Genomic DNA, 7,500 nt, shown 5'->3' on the forward strand with positions numbered 1-7,500 from the left:
TGAAATAAGAAAAAAACAAAGGTTAAATTTAGATAAGCATTTAAGGATAAAGAGTTTAATCTCAATAAGACAACGTTTCAATAGATATCTCCACGACATCATTTTAAAGTGATAAAATTGATATACCCCTAAAGTATTAATCAATTCTACAATTTCAGTGGTTTTGGGGAACAAAGGAACTTTTTCTAAGTTGTTTTCAAAAATGACATTACGCTGCTAATCTAGTCCTAGTGGTCATCACACCCGACTAGTGATCATGTGGACGTGGGTTCAAATCCTGCTCAGGGCAATTACAGTTTTCCCCAGAATTTGTCCAGTGTTGAGTGTCCTATAACTTTCTCTCAATTTCTCCTCAACTTGGACTGTGAATCCACTTGCGATCCTCCTGGGGGGTGATACGTTGTTGACTCAAGGGATCTACTTAACTGTCTTTTCTGCCTAATGAGTGTGGTCATTCTTCGACCATACGAAACAGCGTTGTAGCAATAAAACGATGAACTGAAATTCTGCTACCATTGATCATTATTATCACTGCTCCTCTCAGAGTTGAGCGCTCTCTAAATTTATTCTATTCAAGTTCAAGAAATACATATATATATATATATATATATATATATGTATAGTTTTTTTTTTTTTTTTTTTTTTTTTTTTTTTCAGTGAAGGCAACATGATATGGAAGGGGCAAAACGTAATTGTTTTTCAAGGTGGCCTCAAACATTGTCTGATTGTTCGACAGGTATCGCACTTCAATTGCCTCCTAAAGCAAAAGATTAAGATAATGAAAGATTGGTTAATGGAATAAGGCGTTGCGATAAAAATTCAAGTAGCTAAAATGTTACTCTTGAAGGCCCTTGAAGAATCAGTGACAGCATTGAAGCAAGCTTTGACTAAAATAGGACTCACTTTCATACCTCGCATCAACTGCGGATGAAATAATCCAAGAGCCAGCGGGAATTTATCGTGTCACGGGAAGGTTGGGGTTTTTCCGACTTGTGTAGCAACAATAAAGCGAGTCAATTTGTGAAAAAAAACTGAGAAAAAAATGTACAGGAACAAAGGCTTTACTGTAAATTTTGCCTTCCAGCCTTAGACCCGTAAACAATGAAACGGAACTCATTCATAGAGATTAATTTTGCTTAGCCAAACAAAATGGGAAGAACAAGCCAGGTTATTATTTCAAATTTAGGTGGAATTTACCGAGAATATAATCGTTGCTTTGGCGAAAAGAGGTGAAATACAAGGAGGCGTTTATAATTAGCTGTTAAGGTCAAAATATTTGGATGACGTGGCCATATTCGTTAAAAGCTAAAACATGTTTGTAGGCGCTGATAAAGGTTTTTGTTAGAATAATAATGATAAGATATAACTCAACGAAACCTTTTACCTCTTTAACTTTTATGCATCAGTCAACTTACGTTTGCAAGCCATACATAAATATATGTGTTATTCATTTGTCATTAAAACACACTGATTTTTTAGTCATTTTCTCCTACATAAAGTGCTATCACTTCTTTTTCATAACGACACTATAAGCAATTTTGATACCTTACCTCGTACACAGCTCCAGCACTGAATTGTGATCGAATGAGTTAGAAACTGTTCCTTGAGCTTTCCTCGTTTACATATTTATCCCATTTCAGTTCTTTGTAGTAGTTCCGAAAGCCTAATATAATAATTATATCCATGACCTGCGATTGGTTAAAAGGAAAATATCGAGTGGTCCCTTGCACAATGATTGGCTAAACGTGATAGCTTCTTCAGTTGCTTGATTAGCTTTCTGTTTACCCGCTACGAACCTGGTTTCATTTTTTTAAAGCACAATTGCGGACTTTAATCTAAAATGCGGTTTGTTTCCCAAAAATAGCGGGCGGCTCTCAACGGAACTCGAACAGCATAAACGTGATTCTTATAAGAAAGGTTAGTTTGCAATACCGAATTGGATGGAGACTGAAGGAAGTCAAAACTTGTTGTGTGACAATAGTCAGATTACGGAAAAAGAAACTTGGAAGACTCGAGCTTTAAGCGTGTCTGGTTTTAAAGCATTCATCAACTCAATTAAATCGAGTCGAAGACTGTAGACGAAGACACCAGGGAGTTTGAGGCCAACTGTGAAAGCTTTGGGTTAGTTTTGTCTAGGAGAGAACTTAGAAACCGCCTGATTCTCTCGTCCAATACTCCATCCTTTGGGAGGAAAAAAGGTTCCGTCTAGTTTTTTTTCGGGTAATTCGAGCCAGCAAGATTTCAAGCTTTGAACGAGTTTTTAGTTTCATTAATTGGAAATCTAATTATTTGCAGAAAAAGACGGCGGCTCTCGACGATCCTCCTGTGGTTTACAAACAACTTTCACGGATCTTTTTATTTTATTTTAAGAAAACAAATAATTTTTGGTGCCAAATTGGATGGGAACTGAAGGAAGTTAAAAACTGTTGTCGAAGGAAATTAACATAACGGAAGACTTTCGAACGGGAAACAAAATATAGGCTGAATGGGTTTATTAACCGCTGGGTTGATATGGAAACTTCATATCAACCCAGTTGATAAACCCATTTGTGTGTTTCACTTCCTGGCCAACGACGCAGCATGACATTTTCTTTAGAAACCGTAAACCCCTTTATCCGTCTTACGAATCAAATTATCTTTTTCAAAGCGCGTACAAAACACGCATGAGGTGTTGAGTCAAGCTCTCAGGAAAGAGTTCGAGGCAAACTGTGAACGCTTTGGTTTAAATTTGTCTGAAAGAGTAGAACGAAACCACCTGTTAAATTCGCTCAATGAGCTCTGCTTACAAAAAAGAAAAAAAAAGGCGTCTAACTCTAATTTTGATAGGAAAGCCATGGAGGGTTACTTTCTTGTTCAAGTTCAAGTTTCAAATTTATTTTCAAGGTAACAGATAAATTTTACAATGAACACTGCACGGGTATAACAATGCTAATCAACGCGTGCAGTGTAATCTAGAAACAATAATTATTAAGACAAAATAAAACGAGACAATGCACATTGAGCCAATAACACAATAGACAGACTGAAGAAACGTTGCATAATTATTACAATATTATTAAAATAAGTGAATGTAATATTAAAATAAATACACAGGTTATACAAAATCGCGCGATCTCATTGGCTCGCTGTCTCGGATTATCAGCCGATAATCACCTCCACGGACAAAATGGCTGCCAGTAGTCGTTTTGAAGATGATTTCGCGTTGAAATGTTTTTTTTTTCTCTTTTTTTGAAATAATCACCTGTGTATTTATACTAAAACAATTATTCAACTCACCGATAATCACTTCGCCTTCGGTGAATAATTGTTAAATAATAATAATAATAATAATAATAATAATAATAATAGTAATAATAATATAAGAAGAAGAAGAGCATGGGCCAATAGCAGGTGGAGTTGTCGGTAAATGGGAACATCTTAGGGACGGTAAATGTAAGAAGAGGAATCTTCCAAGGAGATAGCTTATCGCCACTGCTATTTGTAGTAACTCTGATCCCGTTATCATTGGTCCCGAGGGAAGTTAAAGCTGGATATGACCTTACGGGGAAGAAGGATCTTGTAAATCACCTCCTGTATATGGATGATTTTAAACTCTACGGAAGAAATGAAAAGCAAATTGATACTTTAATAAATACTGTCCGTATATTCAGCCGTGACATTGGAATGCAATTTGGCATTGATAAATGTGCAGTTCTTGTTAGGAAGAAGAGAGGAAAACTGGTTTTGTGTGATGGCATTGAGATGCCAGATGGAAACAGTATCAGAGAAGTAGAAGAATCAGGATATAAATATCTTGGAGTACTAGAAGCAGACAATTTAAAACATGCAGCCATGAAAGAAGTGATATGTAAGGGATACTTCAGACGGATAAGGAAAATTTTAAAGTCAAAGTTAAATGGTGGAAATGTGATAAATACAATGAACTCAAGAGCTGTCTCAATAATCAGATATAGTGCAGGAATTGTTGAGTGGACTAAAGACGAACTGAAGAAATTAGATCGCGAAACCAGGAAAGTTCAGTGCTGACAATAAACACAGCCTTCCATCCGCAAGCCGACGTAGATAGACTGTATCTGAAAAGAGCAGCGGGAGGGCGTGGATTATTAAGTGTAGAAGACTGTGTGAACATTGAAGTGGGCAGTCTGTTTAGATACATTGGAGAAAGTAAGGAAAGATTACTTCGTTTCGTATCGGATGAAAATAGGCAGACAGAATGTCTAAATACAAGAACAAAGCATTACATGGGCAATTTGAGACAGCTACAGAACAAGTAAGGGACCCAGAATCCTGGGGGTGGTTAAAAAGGGGAATATTAACAAAAAGAAAGTGAAGGAATGCTAACCGCTGCACAAGACCAATCATTACGGACGAATAGCATTAAAAGCAGGATTAATAAAGAGGATGTGTCTCCGATGTGTCGGTTATGTGGAGAACGAGAAGAGACCGTAAGTCATATCGTTGCGGAATGTAAGAAATTGGCGCAAAAGAGAGTATAAAATGTGGCGATATAATAAGGTAGGCCAAGGTATCCATTGGAAACTCTGTCAGAAATTCAACACCCCATGAAAAGAGCAGCGGGAGGGCGTGGTATGATCATGATCCTGAAGGAGTTATAGAAAACGATCAAGTAAAGGTGTTATGGGACTTCCGAATTCAAACAGACCATCAAATTGAGCATAATAGACCAGATGTAGTTGTTTTTGATAAAATAGAAAGATCATGTTATGTGATAGATATCGCGTGCCCTTTTGATAGAAGAGTGCTGGAAAAAAGAACAAGAGAAAATGGAAAAATACCAAGAATTAAAAAGAGAGATTGGGAAAAGCTGAAGCTGCCGAAAAGTAATTGTCGTACCAAGGGACGTTCAGCAAAAATTCGAAAACATCGTTGAAGAAAATTGGACTAGATTGCACGGTATTACTACAAAAAGCCTCCTTGTTGGGAACGGCAAGAATCTTGAGAAGAACACTAGACACCTAAGGCCATAGGTCGTGGCTTGATGCCTAGTTTACAAACCACGTTAACAACATAACGTGTGAATGAACGAAATAATAATAATAATAATAATAATAATAATAATAATAATAATAATTGAATAAATATATATATATATAGAATAAAACAGAATTATATGTTACATAGTAGTTGCCCATAGCTGATGATCGTGCATTATATTTATGAACATTAGATGAACGATTAAATACTGTTTCTACCGGAATGTTCTTCGGTACAGAATTATTAGAGGTATCATGCATAAGGGTAGATACTGTTTCAAAGCAAAGCATATCAATTGACAGAATGTTAGAAGAGACAAACAATGGGATAGCATGGGATCTAGTATTACAAAAGAAGATGATGTAAGGCGGAGGACTCGTTTTTGAAGAACAAGAATCAGACTGAGCAGCTTGGCCCCAAGCAGCTATAACGTAATACATATGTGGAAATTACACCTTTCAGGAACAGGCCCCTGTATAATAAATCGCGTAAGTTCTAAAGGCCATAATGAAAATTCACCAATTTAATTGAAGCTAAACTGTGACAGTCTGTTCACCGTCGAGTCGGCAGAAGCCAAATACCGTCTTCAGTTGATCTCAAAGTAAAAGGTAGTAGAAATACCACCAGCAAAAACAATTTCAAGGAACAGAAAGTGTCAGGTAGTGTAATGAAGGTGAAGCGACACGGTGTCCGTTCAAAGATATTATCTCCATTTTCGAGATTGATTATTTCCCCAGGTGTATGGCCGGTTAAGCTAACAGTTCCGGTTCTTTTTTGCCTTTTGATCGATGGAAGACAATCACTACTGATAGTTGAAAGGACGAGCATTTTCGACCCTTAGTCATCTTACGTCAAAAGTTTTGCTCATATTTAAACATAAAATGTAAAAAAATAACAGGAAACGAACTTTTTTTTTTCCACATGAATACCATGTAACTGTTGTTCTATACAAATCAATAAGTGGCTCTATCCATCGTTTCAGGACCGTTCAAGATGGCGTCCATTAATTCTTAGGGCACTTGAACCAAAAAAAAGCCCTTTAGTATTTAACAATTCGACTCTTTTTCTTTTATTCTTTTGGTAACCGTAAGTGCTTTATTGCTAAAGTTGGGATCAATTCAGTTTAGTTTCCGCTTTTATTCTGTTGCTGTTATTGGTCATGATGATGACGCCCTCTGCGTTCTTGTGCCCATCGAAGAATTATTTTACTTTTTTTTCCTCACGTTTTTGTTTCTTTCAGGGCACCCAAAGACCGGATGTATTAAAATTTGATAGAATTACCCAACATGGTTTCCACGAACAATATTTTAAAAGCTCGTTTAGTGATCTCGTTCCGAAAATTTCTACACACTCTTCAGGCTCTTCACTATTTTTTCGAAATATCTCGGAAATCTGTTCAGAAAAATGTCTAAAATCTACGTGTGCCTCGAAAGTCTGAGTTCAGATATTGGAAAATTATAGCCCAGTTTCCTTACGAACAGATATTTACCGAAATTACTCGTTGGGTGCGGGCCCTATTCTTTTATGGAACTCGCTTTCAATTCATGTAACCAATGCCTGAATATCAAAGCTCACAACGATTGATATCCTAGAAACTTAGAATTAACAACGAATTCTTTGCGATCAGAGGGCATATTTTCCTCCCCTACAAACCATAACTTTAAACCAGAGAAAAGGTTTGGAAATCAATGTGATCGGCTTCTGAATTCGTCACTTACACCACAATTATTCAGAATGACGGCGCACAGAATTTGAAAGCTTGTGAAATTTCTTTATTCCTGATACAAACGCTGTCCATTACCAGAAATCGGCGACATTTTGCGCCCGCGAAGTATTTGGCACGCGGTTTCAAATTATCAAGATGGCGGCATAAAGAAAGCAGTACATAGAAAAAACAAGGACTGAAATAACACTCTATCAAAGGATCTGAATCAATTTGATTTCTTTTTCGAGGTTGTCAATACAAGGGAGAATGAAAAAGGGGAAACGAGAGTCTGGGCTGCTGTTCGAATGACGATTTTAGAGAGAAGAAACAACTTCGTTTCATGCGTGTGACTTGGCAGAGTAAAAATAATTTTCAAATATCAGGGCCCACAGTACACTTAGCCAGCGATATTCTGTATAATAATAATCATATATGAAGTACCCACCTGTAAAGATGGCGATCAAAACAAACTGGAAACAGAAACCCTACTTTTCACAAGGAATAATAAGCGCAGTGGTGCGTTTTGTACCGCTTTTATCGCAGAAATGGATGTATTTTTACCTCTTTTATCGCAATTTGGGCGGCAATTTGGGGAATGGATAAAGGCTGACTTTTATCAAGTTTTAAAGTTTGAACATCGATCGACGATTAGAGAGGTCGGCACCAAGGATTCACATCAACGAAATGTTCTAAAATGTGGAGGGAAGGTAGGCACCTCTGAGCTTTTTTGAAAGAATTAGAGAGCTTAAGGAACTGTAACAGCCGTTCGTAAAATGTGTTGTTGGCGGCACGTTGGCGAA

At 37.0% G+C, this 7,500-nt stretch overlaps 1 protein-coding gene across 4 annotated transcripts in view; it reads right to left on the reverse strand.

Moving 5' to 3' along the window:
• Positions 1–7,500, reverse strand: part of LOC138058261 (beta-2 adrenergic receptor-like) — a 40,504-nt gene that overhangs the window by 7,930 nt on the left and 25,074 nt on the right. The window contains exon 1 of one of the 4 annotated variants that reach the window (XM_068904171.1): positions 1,551–1,699. The exons of the other annotated variants lie outside the window; for them this stretch is intronic. The gene's annotated coding sequence lies outside the window, so the exon portion shown is untranslated. Of the gene's footprint in view, positions 1–1,550; positions 1,700–7,500 lie in introns of those variants that run through there. 4 annotated transcript variants of the gene reach the window in all.

The sequence above is a fragment of the Montipora capricornis genome, chromosome 7, assembly GCF_036669925.1.
Source record: "Montipora capricornis isolate CH-2021 chromosome 7, ASM3666992v2, whole genome shotgun sequence".
NCBI classification, from domain to species: domain Eukaryota; kingdom Metazoa; phylum Cnidaria; class Anthozoa; order Scleractinia; family Acroporidae; genus Montipora; species Montipora capricornis.